The 15185-nt window shown below is 37.4% G+C and overlaps 1 long non-coding RNA gene and 1 pseudogene across 1 annotated transcript in view; both read left to right on the top strand.

Annotated features, from left to right (window-relative positions):
* Positions 1–15185, top strand: part of LOC141585268 (uncharacterized) — a 118583-nt gene that overhangs the window by 79596 nt on the left and 23802 nt on the right. The window lies entirely within an intron of this gene.
* On the top strand, positions 7385–7902 carry LOC101046924 (enolase-phosphatase E1 pseudogene; annotated as a pseudogene).

The following is a 15185-nucleotide window of genomic DNA, read 5'->3' as shown; positions in this document are numbered from 1 at the left end:
ATAAATTACTGTTAACTGTAGTCACCCTACTGTGCTGCTGAACAATAAACTAATTCCTTCAATCTAATTACATTTCAGTGCCCATTAACAAACCTCTCTTCATTTCCTCCCACACCCTCTCAGCCTCTGGTAACCGTCATTCCACCCGCTACTTCTGTAAGATCAACTTTTTTTTAGCTCCCACATGAGTGAGAATGTGTGATATTAGTCTTTATGTGCCTGGCTTATCACTTAACAAAATGAACTCCAGCTTCATCCATGTTGCTCCAAATGACAGGGTTTCATTCCTTTTAATGACTGAATAGTATTCCACTGTGTATGTGTACCAGGTTTTCAATCCATGTATCCACTGATAGGAAAAGATTAATATTTTTAATGTGATTCAGACTATTTCACTCTCTTCTTCAAAACCATCTACTGTCTTTACACAAATTCTTTACCATGACCCCCAAAACTCTAACATGCTCTTGTTCCTTTTCACCTTTCTAACATCAAATAATACCATGCTTTTTTCCTGTGTTCTAGCCATACTGGCCTTCTACATGTGTCTTAAACAAGTCCAGCTGTCTGCCATTTGAGGAACTTTGTAATTTTTACTCTTCCTTTTCCTAAACTTTCTCAGAACTGGCTTCTTCTCATATTTCTAGCTACAGCTCATATTTTGTTTTCTTACAAAGATCTTTCCTTAATACCCAATTTAAAATACATCCCATTATTTTTTATCCCATCACACCACTTGATTTTATAGACATGTAAATTATGTTACTTTCATATTTATGTTTGTTTGTTAATGGTCTGCTCCCATAAGAACGTAAGTTTTATGGCAGCCAGAACACTTTATTATTTTTTTAACCATCAAATTCCTAGCACCTAAAATCATGCCTGACCCTTAGCAAGAACTTCATACATTTTTTAATTGAACAAATGAATGAGTTAGTGAATGAACGAATAGATGTTAACTTTTTTATTTGCTGCCAAGGGTAAAGTTAAATTCGGACATGTAGAAAAAGGATCTATCTAAAGTAAAGCCAATTGGGGAAAAATCATGTCTCAAACTACAAACAGAAATCAGGGTCTTGGGGAGGAGCAAAGGGGAAGAAATACAGATTAGCAGCTGGGCACAGTGGCTCACACCTATAATCCCAGCACTTTGAGAGGCCAAGACCGGTGGATCACAAGGTCAAGAGATCGAGATCATCCTGGTCAACATGGCGAAACCCCGTCTCTACTAAAAATACAAAAATTAGCTGGGCATGGTGGTGCGTGCCTGTAGTCCCAGCTACTCAGGAGGCTGAGGCAGGAGAATTGCCTGAACCCAGGAGGCGGAGGTTGCGATGAGCTGAGATCGGCCATTGCACTCCAGCCTGGGTAACAAGAGTGAAACTCTGTCTCAAAAAAAAAAAAAAAAGAAAGAAAGAAAGAAATACAGATGAGCTACAAAGGAGAAAATTCCCCTTTTTACACTTGGTGATATAGACATAAAGATACATAGGAGACAGCTTCTGGATTGTAGTTGTTCAGATGTCCCTTCATGAAGATATTTCCAGGAACTGTAGAGATGATAAACTTTTTTCAGGAAACAGAGAGGTTGTTGCTATTCTTCGAGGCTGAAGCGTAGCTGTCTTAGACAGTGAGCTACTTGAGTCAGATCGAGGGTGACCAACTCATCTCAGTTTACCTGGAACTACCCTGGTTTTAAAGCTGAAATTCTCATGTTCCAGTAACCCCCTCAGCCTCTGAAAAACTGAAACAGTTGATCACTCTAGAAAAGCAAAACATTATACTGTACTTCATAAGAACATTTTCCCATAGCTTTCCTCAGAGTTCGATGTATTTAAAAATCCAAGGGAAGATTTTCTGAACTGTACAGAAAGTAAGAGAGTATTTAAAGGGGACCACCTGATACAGCCAGTGATTACAGTGAGAGTCCCAGGGGAAAAATGACACAGAAGGCAATAGAATGGGTGATTCTCAGCTTAGAAATGCTTCTACCTGTACCAAATCTTGAAAATGTTTGCCAAAGAAAGAAAATGCATAGAAGGAGGGAGAGAGAGAAAGGAAAACATAAATGATATTAATTTTAAAAGCATTTGGAACTGACACTGATGAACCTCAACTGCTTTGAGGTGTTTTTCCAGCAATGAAAATGGTTTATGCCAGTTTACCTACCTTTTAGCACCAGGTCCCTCCTGTGGTCAAGTTGCTCATAGCTAAGAGATACCTCATAGTTTAAGATTCCGTTTCAGTAGAAAACGTATTTGATTAATTTCAACATCTTTTCCAGATTAAATGTTAAAGTAAATAGAAATAGATGGAAATGCCATTTTGATTTCCGATTTTTTTTTGTATATGACATCTTCTCTCCTAGTAACTTGTAGAAAATGTCTCTTCGTCCACAGTATTCTTTGTCTTTGTTTTTTTACTTTTTATGATAGCCATAACATGCACAACTTCAACCTGTCAAGTCAAGTACTTTGGATATGGGATTTTTTTAAATCGTCGATTGGGTAATTTCTTCTTCACTGTTTACTCGGGTCTTTATTTCAGGAGCTCCTAATAGTTGACTCTTAAGAGTTTACGGTTTAGTCTTTCAATTTTTTCTTTATTCTATTAATTATCTATTTGTCCTGTTTATTTTAATTTCCTGGTTATTTCCTTAACTCTATATTCCAACTATTCTTCAGACCTTTTTGTGTAAATATGTAAATATTTTTTAAATATGTAAATATTTTTAATCTCCTGAAGCTCTTTTTTTATTCTCCACTTGTTTCTTGCTTGTTTGGGTTTTAAATATATGAAATATCATATTCTTATTTCCAGAATATTCTATATTTTTATATCTCTCTGAGGATATTGTTTATAATTTTAATTGGCTTCTTTCATTATGTCTACTTTAATTTTATTTGTTATTTTATTGTATTTATTTAGTTTGTTTCGTGAGAGGCTTTCCACAGATGCTTTTCTTTTTTCTTGGAATTATCTGTTTCCTTTGCCTTTTCTTTAACTTTGATAAGTTTTTCTTGTTGCTGTTGAACAGCTCTTTATATATTAAGGAAATTAGCTCTCTACTTTAGTGTGGTCATCATTTTCTTACCAATTAATCACTTGCCTTATTAAGATGTCTGCATAGAAATAATAACTGTTTGGTTATATGTAGTGATCATTTTATCTTGATGGTGTCAGCAATACTTAGACAAATCTTCCACAAAGGAAGATTGTATTTTATAAAATGCTGTAGGTTTTTCTAAAACTTCAATGGTTTCTCTCATTTTTCACATTGATATTATTAGCCCGTATAGAATTAATTTTGGTGTAAAAAGAAAAGATTCCCCTTCCTTTTTTTTCCCAAATAGCCACATGTATCAACATAATTTATTGGGAAATACACTGATTTAAAATGTCATTGGTGTCAGTTAGGGTTGTATTTGACCAGATATCTTACCAACCTTACCAAAATCATTAAACTAAAAAGATATTTTCCCACATTTAAGTGGAGATCCATACATTAAAAGTGCTGGACTATTTTTGCAGTGTCATTACTCTCTATAAACTTCTGTTTCTTATGTATCTTTACTCTTACAATTGCCTCATGTAATATAAAGGCTGCTCAACCCCTCACCTAAAATCAGTATATTCAGACAAGAAGGAAGGAGACAGTGGAAAAGGAGGAGAAAGACAAGGAGAAGCAGGTTGAAGGGGAGGATGTGGTGGTGGTGATAATAAGGAGGAATAGTCAATGCCTTTAACAGAAGAGGAGCTGTCCCTAAATCCCCAGTAGACAGCTATTTATGTCTTCTTTGGAAGACTGTATCTTATGGACATATTTGCTGCAAGAAAGGCTAGGAAATGAATTTCTAAAGCTAGACATATTGTATGTATGTATTTCTTTTACTAATGGGAACCTCATACAAGCTAGACAAGCTTTTCTGACAAGCTCGTATGAGGCTCCCGTTAGTAAAAGAAAAAGGGACAATGGATGCTGGATATATAACTAACAGTTGGGTACCAGTTGCTACATGCACTTGGTGGATGACCTACCGTATTTGGCCTTGTATTCAATAATAATGCAGAGTATTTTATAGACCTGTTAGAACATCTGGAAACCAGCTATATTTACTTAAAAATAAGAAAAATTAATAAAAAAGGCAACTATTGACTTCAGGAGAAACGAAGAACTGTATAAAAACTTAAGCAATCATAATTTATTATTTGTCTTAACAATAAACCTTGCTTTTAGAGTCATAATAATGTAAACAATGAAATCTTTCTGACTTCACACGATAAGAAAAAATATTTCAAACATGACCTTTAAAGTTACAATTTTTTTCACCCTTTACTCATCTCCTGAGCCCCAGGTTACAATGCTTCAAGAACCTCCCTGAGGAGACTAATAATGAGTAATATCACAGACACGCTGGGTTCAAGTGGATATCACATCAGTTAAGACAACTCTCCATCTTAACGCTTCTTTAAAATATCCCTAGCAAGTCGTTACTTGGCTTCTGCTTGAACACATCCACTGACAAGGAGCTCACTGTTCAGGAAAGTTCATTCAATTTCTAGACAGCTCATTTAATTTCTGCACAGCTCTAAACACTGCAAAATAATTCCCTATGATCAAGTTAAGGGACCTACTCCAACTTTAGTCATTCTTTTTGACTGCCTTAGGTCCTACAGAACATGAAATTCAGTTCTTCTTTTACAGGAGGAATAGATATCAGCTGTTTGAATACTATTGTCAAGCTGTGCACTCTGTCCTCTTCATGTTAAATTCTCAGGCCCTCAAAACATTTTTAAATGATATGGTTTTATATTCCGGTGACATTTTAGGTATGTGATCTGGAATACACGTCACATAGTTAATGTCCCTCTTAAAATGTGGCATCATAGCAGAACATGACTGCCAAAGAAAGAAAAATGAAAAACCACATTTCCAAATGTCATGTTATATTAGGAGATACCTTGTAATATGATTCAATTTCTTTTTAAATCCTTTTGGGACCTTTTTGGGAAAAGATAAGATTGTTGATCTTTAAAAAAAAAAAGTATGGAAAACTGAATTCCATCTTTGAAACCTTTACCAAACATGTTTCTATTCACTATCCACCATGGTAAAAAATAAAAATAAAAAGTGCCGAAGTCTAGGTATGAAGTAAGAGAAAATGGGGTCTGAGTAAGTCATGCCCTCTTTTAGGAATCAAAGAAAAATTGTAAACTAAGACTTTTTCAACAATCCTAAATATCTAATTACTTTAGGATAAAATTATTTTCCAATACTCTGTCCTAGTCACATGGAGATGTCCCAGTTTGCTGAATTCAAACAGCCAGAAGCTGTTTCTGATCTGCAGTCTTTTTCAGTATTTCCTTTTCTTCATATCTGCTCATTCCTCTTTATACTCATTTAGAGCACACTAATGGAAGTAGCCTGACACGTGGCTTTCCTTTTTGCCACTCTTTCTCAAGAAATGTGATTAAAGAACTTGGAGTGGGCTGTTTTATGCACAAATATTCAGACAGTCTCTTAGCAATAAATGGCTGTCGCTTCTATTATCTGTCTGGCTCTGAGTTCTATTATCTGTTGTGAATTGGTGCAGGGCTCTGTAAAACAGTTTTTAGGCAGCCTCATTACTCCCTTCCACACCTTCTGCTCCATCTGAGTGATACTGCTGTGATTGCTGCATAATGTTTGCCATTAGATGAGGCACATAAAAGAATCAAGCTATGACTAATTCACTCTATGGCTGTGTGCCCTGTGTCATGCTCATTAACACCCCTCAACTCTGTTATTAAAGAGAATCACACAACAGACCTCACCGGACTAACATTTATATATACACACTATATATTTGTATACTATATATATATACACACACACACATATATAGTGTGTATATATTTATATTATATATATACACACTATATATAGTGTGTATGCATTTACACACTATAGGCTGCCTTGGTTTTCCATTGAAACCCCATTCTTATCACAGACTTGTCCAGAGCACCCTTAGCTTCTACCCTAGGCCTATTCCATACTCTCACACACATAAATGCTTATGAGAATCTATTGATAAGAAAGGCCTTTAGCTTTTCTGGAAATGAGGGATTTGCCCTCTGAAGAAGCAGCCAATCTGATTTCAGCTGAGAAGTCATTCTGAGATGCTCCTAATGGAAGTTTAATGAAAAATAACAATAACAACTCCTTAAACTATTTGTTGAATATGTTTAAGTATACCCAGCCCTTTTGTAACCATTATTTCCCTTGAGGTTCACAGCAACCCAATGTGGTAAGCTGCATAAACAGTACTCTACTATTAGCTTCAATAGTAGATTTCTAACTCACAGGAGACATTATAGAAGACTAATAGCTCATCTACAATGCCGAGCAAAATGTAAAGGAATAGCATGATTTTTGTTAGGCTTTCTCAGGCATAGTAATCAAAGTAATAGCAAAAGCAGAAACAGAGAAAGAATGTTTTTCTAAGAACTAAGAACTAACTATTTGAATCATAAAATAATAAAAACTTCAGAATTTCAGGCTTTTTTTTTTCCTAACATTTTGAATATACTCTTCCTGATTTCTTTCTCAGGTAATCCTTAATTTCTATATTAAACTTTATTATTTCCGCATTGCTTAACATGACTGTTTTCCTGTTCCAGTTAGAACAGGAAATCTAGTTAGATACGGGTAGAAAGATTCTAGGCTGGTTGACTATTAAGTACTTTCAATGGTCAAAAATCAGGGTGAGGTTGATAGAGAATAAGAAAATGAGAGAAAGAGGAAGAGAATGAGAATGAAATCAATGAACTGATTGAATTCCCTTTAAATCATACAGCAAACCCCAGGGTTCTACATTACAGGACATAGTTCCCTATAAAATGTTTGAGTTATTTTATTTTTAATATAAAGATATAAGTGATACGACTGATGAAATGTGAATAATATCTGTAAGATTAAATAATATTGCATACAAGTTAATTTCTTGAGTATGATTGTACCCTGTGCAGAGGTGGCCTCTCCCAGCATGGGCCAGGCTGCACCCAGTTGCTGGCTCCAGGACTGTATGAGCTGCATTCCTCACTGCCCTAAGCCCTCCCTACCAGCAGGCAGATTTCCCTAGTAGCATCCCATAGGGAAATGTTCGTGCTTCCGATGCCCACCGAAATCAACCTGATCTGGCTAGACACGGAAGGACACTGTATTTCCTTACAGTGAAGAAAATGTTAGAGTACCTGCAGACACATTGGGAAGAAGAGGAGTGGCCGCAGGGTATCAATCTCTTGAGGAAACAGGCTGAAGACGACATTTCCCTGGATAGGGCTGTTCCTATCCCTGAAGCAGGAAGATATGCGGCATGGAAATGGAGCCGATGCTCTGCAACAGATGACCCAGGCTGTGGTAGGTAATGTGTGCTGGCAGATGTCCCTGGATGGAAAGACCACCATGTTCAAACAGCTGCAGGGCCACATGTGAAGGGCAGCATTCACAGCATGGCTCATGAACGCAGAGTTATTTGCGAATGTGTTTCCAGCAGTCAGGAAGTGGAGAGAGGCTGGAATGAAGGTGTGCATCTATTCCTCAGGGAGTGTAGAGGCACAGAAATTGTGATTCGGACAGTCTGCAAAGGGATCCTTGAGCTCATTGATGGTCACTCTGATACCAAGATTGGACACGAAGTCGAGAGTGAAAGTTACCAAAGGATTGCAGACAGCATCAGGTGCCCCACCAACAACATTTTGTTTCTGATAGATGTTACTTGAGAGGCCAGTACTGCTGAGGAAGCCAATATGCACATAGTAGCGGTGGTGAGACCTGGAAACACAGGATTAATGGATGATTAGAAGACTTACTACAGCTTTATCACATCCTTCAGCAAACTGTGCCTGCCCTCCTCAACCTAAAGAAGGGTTTCCCAGGAAGATCACACTATCTCACAGAGTTGTCCCTGTTGTGTCTAGTTGTATTCTAGTGGTAAAAGTAACTTACTTAGAAAACACACAGGTATACTCATATGTATGCCAGTACATATATGTGTGTGTATGCTCAAATTAACTTCCATAGGCACATAAATGAAAAAAAGAGACTCAGTTCAGTGAAAACAAAACTTACTTGAAGATGCTTATGGCTGGGCGTGGTGGCTCATGCCTGTAATCCCAGTTCTTTGGGAGGCAAAGGAAGGCAGATCACGAGGTCAGAAGATCGAGGCCATCCTGCCAACATGGCAAAAACCCGTCTGTACTAAAATACAAAAAAATTAGCCATATAATCCCAGCACTGTGGGAGGCCGAGGCGGGTGGATCACGAGGTCAAGAGATCGAGACCATCTTGGTCGGCAAGGTGAAACCCCGCTTCTACTAAAAATACAAAAATTAGCCGGGCATGAGTGGTGCACGCCTGTAGTCCCAGCTACTCGGGAGGCTGAGGCAGGAGAATTGCTTGAACCCAGGAGGCAGAGATTGCGGTGAGCCAAGATTGTGCCATTGCACTCCAGCCTGGGTAACAACAGCGAAACACCGTCTCAAAAAAAAAAAAAAAAAAAATTAGCCAGGTGTTGTGGCGCACACCTGTAATCCCAGCTACTCAGGAGGCTGAGGCAGGGGAATGGCTTAAACCCGGGAGGTGGAGGTTGCAGTTAGCTGAGATCGTGCCACGGCACTCCAGCCTGGCAACAAAGCAAGACTCTATCTCAAAAACTAAATAAATAAAATAAAGATGCTTATATGTAGAAATCATTTGAAATCATACTCTAAACCTATTGAGGGCAAAGTGTAGTTGATACAGGAAATTGCTAAAATACTTACCGTGTGTGATGTTTATAAAGTCGTATACCAAAAAGGAAAGCTACTTTGAGGAATTATTTGGAAGTTTTGTTATTTTCATAACAAAATACTTCAAAGACTTACTTCTACGAATACTTCTTTTACCCATTTAACTGTGATTTAGAAGATTATAGCAGCTGTATTTTATATATGCCTCCTTATATATCAAAGACAAGCGTTTTTGTTTCTGCTTTAAAAGAGAGCAAAATCGAAAGAAAATACACTTGAGTCTTGATCAATCAAGTGTCTTTTACTTAAGAAGAAACTTGCTAATCAGCATAGCACCCATAGCAAGCAGCTGCCTTTCCAGTGAAAAAGGAGTACTAATGTAACAGTTAAAAAAGAGATGTGGGCCGGGCGCGGTGGCTCAAGCCTGTAATCCCAGCACTTTGGGAGGCCGAGGCAGGTGGATCACGAGGTCGAGAGATCGAGACCATCCTGGTCAACATGGTGAAACCCCGTCTCTGCTAAAAATACAAAAAACTAGCTGGGCGTGGTGGCGTGTGCCTGTAATCCCAGCTACTCAGGAGGCTGAGGCAGGAGAATTGCCTGAACCCAGGAGGCGGAGGTTGTGGTGAGCCGAGATCGCGCCATCGCACTCCAGCCTGGGTAACAAGAGCGAAACTCCGTCTCAAAAAAAAAAAAAAAAAGAGAGAGAGAGAGAGATGTGGTTCCTAATGTTTAACAGAACGGTCCTAATCCTGCTGGTTGTTATCGTTACAGATTTTTTAGTTGCCTTTTTAACTACTTCTGAGCACAGTTTGAGAATATATGTTAATTGCTATTTACTTTTAAAATAGTTTTTACTGAAATCAGTCCATAAGATTATGACAAGTCCTAATTTGTAATATTTTCCTTCAGAATGGAGGTGAGAAATATAAATTTCATAACACCAGTATTTATCCTGATTTAATTCTAATAGGATGTCACATCAATTGCATGTTGTGATTAATAGAAGCATTTTCTTCTTCACAAAAAGAGAATCTTCTTGTTTCTCATTTTTGTTTTTGTTTTTGAGACAGAGTCTCGCTCTGTTACCCATGCTGGAATGCAGTGGTGCAATCTTGGCTCACTGCAACCTGTCTCCTGAGTTCAAGCGATTCTCTTGCCTCCGCTTCCCGAGTGGTTTTCATTATAGGCATATGCCACTATGCCCAGCTAATTTTTGTACTTTTAGTAAATGCAAGGTTTCAGCATGTTACACAGGCTGGTCTCAAACTCCTGACCTCAGGTAATCTGCCCACCTCAGCCTCCCAAAGTGCTGGGATAACCTCCATGAGCTGCTGCACCCAGCCTAATTTTGTTTTTAGAAGGTACACACTGAAGGTGTTAGAGTTTGCAACTTACTCTGAGAGGGTTCAATAAGATTAGCTAGAAATAAATAAATAAATAAATGAAAGAATGAATAAATATAAAGCAAAGATGCTAAAATGTTAACTATTTGGGGGCCAAAATGTTAACTATTTAACTATAAGGATAAAGTATATTCAGAAATTTCTTGTACTATTTTGTAACTCTTTAACATATTTTAAAATGAAATGTTAGAAGCATTTACTTCGAAGAATATGGAATCAATATTGTTCTTTTTTCTTATCCCTCCTGCTAAGCACAACTAAAACCCCTGAACACATACATGAAATAAACACCTTTTCTGAAAGGCAGAGAGAAGAAGGTAGATAATCTATGGACCTTAGGATACAAGAGACAACACAGTGGTGAGTTCTGTTTTCATCTCACGTAACTCAAACTTTGCAGTGCAGAAGATGGAAACACAGAAACACCAAATCAATAAATAAAGTCCCACCAAAGTCAGCTCTCTAGCCAAAGGGCCAGGAAAGGGGGAGACTAGCAAAACAGAAATACTTTTGACAATAAGCACCCCACTCTATCAAAACTTCCCAGAAAAAACTCATGCCTCTTTTCACCTACACCAGCAAAGGCCAAAGAGGAACCTCAGTTTCCACCCTCACCTGGCTGTAATGAGCCCCTTGCAGGAGGAGTGTCTGAGACAGCCAAGTTAGGAGCTGAATCTTTCATCACTATAGAGTCAGGACAAGTTCTCCCACCCACTCAATGTCAGTCAAAACCACAGGGAGAGCCTGGACTTCCACACCTACTAAGCAGAAATGAAACACTCTCTTACTGCCTTCTAGAGAATTATCAAAACGGGTCTACTACAGAGTTAGGACTTTCACCACTTCCCATGGTACTAAGACTGCCATCACCATCAGCACCATCCCATGTGGAAAGTAAAGGCCACATAGACATCAGTAACCTAGCACTCGCCTCTTCCAGCTAAGCAGGTATCAGCAGAGGCTCCCAGTAGGAAGCTGGAACTCCTGACTCTACTCAGCAGTGAGGAGGATCCTGCTCTACTATGTGTCAGTGGAGACCAAGTTGGTGACAAGATAGTGGCTTCCTCTTTCCCTACCAAAGGGATGTCAGAAAGAACAAGATAAAACAGAAGGTTATTAGTAAGATCCAGTTTTTCGTAACATAATGCCAAAAATGTCCAGATTTCAATTTAAAACATTCATGCCAAGTACCAGGAAGATCTTGAGCTGAAAGGAAAAAAAAAAAAAAAAAAGACAGTCAGTAGAGGCCAACACTAAGTTGAGAGCGACACAGAATTATCTAACAAATACTGTAAGGTAGCTACCATAAAAATGCTTCAATGAACAATTATTAGCACAATTGAAGCAAATGAAAAAAAAATACGGAAAATCCTAGCAAGGAAATATTTCTCAGCAAGAAATATAAAATATTATAAAGGCAAAATGGAAATATTAGAACTTAAAACTGTAATAGCTGAAATTTTAAAACTCAATGATGGGTTCAAGAGCAAGATGGAGGAGACATAATAATTAGTGAACTTCAAGAACAGTAGAAATTGCCTGATCTGAACAACAGAGAAAAAAAATAGACTAAGTAAAATATGAACAAAGTCTCGCTTCCTGTGGAAGTATAACAAGTTTTGTGTTATTGAAATGCCAGAATAAAAGGAGAAAAACTGTGGAGCTGAAAATGTACTTAATGAAATGATGAACTCAAATTCCCCAAATCTGGCCAAAAAAAATTCATAAATCTTCAGATCCGAAGGCTGAATGAATCACAAAGAGAAAATAATAAAGAAATTCATACCAAGACACATTATAGTCGAAGTTCTCAAAACTACAAAGAAAAAAATTTGAAAGTGACAAAGAAACAGCAAAACCATACCTATATAAGAAAAAAAAAATCAAGCAATAGTGGATTTCTCATCAGAAATCATTGAAGCCAGAAGAAAGTGACATAACATTTTTCCATGTGCTTTACAAAAAAAAAAAAAAAAAATTGTCAAGTCGTAATCCATTAGCCAGTGAAAGTATTATTCGGGAATGAAGGGAAATCAAGACATTTTCAGATGCAAAAAAATTAAGGTAATTTGTCAGCAGAAAACTTATCATAGCAGAATGACTAAGAAATTTCTCTAGACAGAAAAATGATTTTTTTAAAAGACTCTTGGAACATCAGAAAAAGGAAAGTAAATAGTAAGCAAAAATATAAACAAATAAAATAGATTTTCCTCTTCATCTTCAGTTTTCCTATGTTTGATGATTGAAGAAAAAATACAACACTGTCTAATGTGGAGTTAAGTGTATAGAGAGGAAATATTTAAGAATATTATGTCACAAATAAATGTAAAAGGAAGCAAAGTTTATACACTTCATTTGAACTGGTAAAATGATTATACAAGTTAAGAGTGATAAGCTATGTATATATAATGTAAAACCGAGAGCACCACCAAAGATGTTGTATAAAGAGATAACACCCCAAAGGGTAGGAAAAGGTTAAAATGAAATGCTAAACAATGTTCACATAACACAGAGAATGACAGAAAAAAAGAAAAAGAAAACAAAGAAACACAAAAAAATAGAATAAACCCAAACCATAAAATTAAAGGGAAAACTTAAGAGATCAATAGTTACATTAAACATACATAAACTAAATACATCAGTTCTTCTTTAAAAACAAAAACAGGTCAGGTAAGTTGGCTCACGCCTATAATCCCAGCACTTTGGGAGGCCAAGCGGGCAGATCACTTGTGGTCAAGAGTTCAAGACCAGCCTGGCTAACATGGAGAAACCATGTCTCTACTAAAAAATACAAGAAATTCGCCGGGCATGTTGGCGTGCACCTGTAATCCCAGCTACTCGGGAGGCTGAGGCAGGAGAATCGCTTGAAACCAGGAGGCGGAGTTTGCAGTGAGTCGAGATCACACCATTGCACTCCAGTCTGGGGGACAAGAGCGAGACCTTCATCTCAAAAACAAACGAAAACAAAACAGAGATTGACAGAATAAAGAAGAAAATGGAAGGAATCACTCTACCTGATATTAAGGCTCAATCAATACGGTGTGGTATTTGGTGAAGGAACACACACACAGATCAGTGGGACAGGTTAGGGAACCCAAAAACAGACGCATACACATATGCCTAATTGATTGTTGACAAAGGCTCAAAAACAATTCCATGGAAAAAAAGGTAGCCTTTTCAATAAATGGTGCTAGAATAATTGGACGTCTATAGACAAAAAGTGAACCGTGACACCATCCTCACACTTTACATAAAAATTAACTCAAAGTGAATCATGGATTCAAACGTAAACTACAAAGCTAAAAACATTTTATAATAAATATAGAAATTACACTGGCATATCTTGAGCTAAGCAAAGAATTCTTAAAATTGACACTAAAGGCATGATACATAAAAAGATACAAGTGATAAAGCAGATTTCATCACAATTACAAACTTTTGATCCACAAAAGGCCCCTTTTAAAGAGAGGATAAGATAAGCTTCAAACTGGGAAAACATAAGCAAAGTACATACATAACAAAGAACTGCTATTTGGGATATATAAAAATGCTCACAACTCAACAGCAGAAACAAACAAGCTCATGAAAAGAAGTCCATCATCATTTGCCATTAGAGAAATGCAAACTAACATAAATATGAGATACCAATATGCACTCAGTGGAATGGCTCAAATAAAAAAACAGTGACAACATCAAACGTTAGTGAGAATGCAAAGGATTTGAGTCATCCTTTACATTCGTCTGGGAATGTAAAGAAGTATAGCCATTCTGGAAAACAGGGTTTTTGTTTGTTTGTTTGTTTGTTAACTTAATTTGCAGCTACCCTATGACCCAGAAGCAATTGCACTCCTGGCCATTTATTCCGAAGAAATAAGGATTTGTGTCTGTACAAAAACATATACACGAAAGTTTATGGCACTCTATTGGTTTACTAGTGCTGCCATTAACAAAGTACTGCAGAGTAGCTTAAACAGCAGGTATTTAGTGTCTCACAGGTTTGGAGACTGGAATCCCAAAATCAAGTTATCAGCAGGGTTGATTTCTTCTGAGGGTTGTGAGACAGAATCTGCTCCATGCTGCTCGCCTCACTTTCGGAGGTTTCCTGGAAATTGGTGTCACTCTAATCTCTAACTTCATTTTCATACGGCAGTCTCTCTGTGTACATGGCCATCTCTAAATTTAATCTTTCCTAAGGACACCACTCAAATCGAATAACAGCCCAAACTAATGATTGTATTTTACTTTGATTACCTCTGCAAAGACCCCCACCTCAAAATAGGGTCACTTTCTGAGGTATTGGGTGCTAAGAATTCAACATTTTTGGAGAACAAGATTCATTTTATACCAAGCATCTTTGTAATATCTCGTAACTGGAAACAACCCAGACTTAAAATAGGTGAATGTTTAAACAAAAACTGGCATGTCCATATCATAGAATGTTACTCAGCAATAAAAAGAAAAATATATTGATAAATGGCTACTACCTGGATGACTTTCCAAAAAATTACACTGAGTGGAAAAAGCCAATCTCAAAAGGTTATATACTGCATGATTCCATTTATAGAGCTATTTTGAAATGACAAAATTATAAAAATAGAGAACAGATTGGTAGTTGCGAGCGGTTAAGGAGGGGATGAGATGAGAGGGATGAGAGTGTAGCTAAAAGGGCAATACAAGGGCTCTTTGTGGTAGTGAAATGTTCTGTATCTTCACGGCATCAAAGTTAATACTCTGGATGTAATACTGTACTGGAGTTTTGCAAGATGCTACCATGGGTAGATACTGAGTAAAGGGTATATGAGATCTCTCTGTATTGTTCCTTATACCTGTGTGTTTATTTAAAATTATCTCAAAATTAGGCGGGGCATGGTGGCTCATGCCTGTAATCCCAGCACTTTGGGAGGCTGAGGCAGGTGAATTAACTGTGGTCAGGAGATCAAGACCAGCCTGGCCAACATGGTAAAACCCCGTCTCTACTAAAAATGCAAAAAAATTAGCTGGCCATGGTGG

The sequence above is a fragment of the Saimiri boliviensis genome, chromosome 8 (assembly GCF_048565385.1).
Source record: "Saimiri boliviensis isolate mSaiBol1 chromosome 8, mSaiBol1.pri, whole genome shotgun sequence".
NCBI lineage: Eukaryota > Metazoa > Chordata > Mammalia > Primates > Cebidae > Saimiri > Saimiri boliviensis.
Note: the sequence above shows the minus strand (reverse complement) of the source record. Positions and strands in the feature narration are given on the sequence as shown.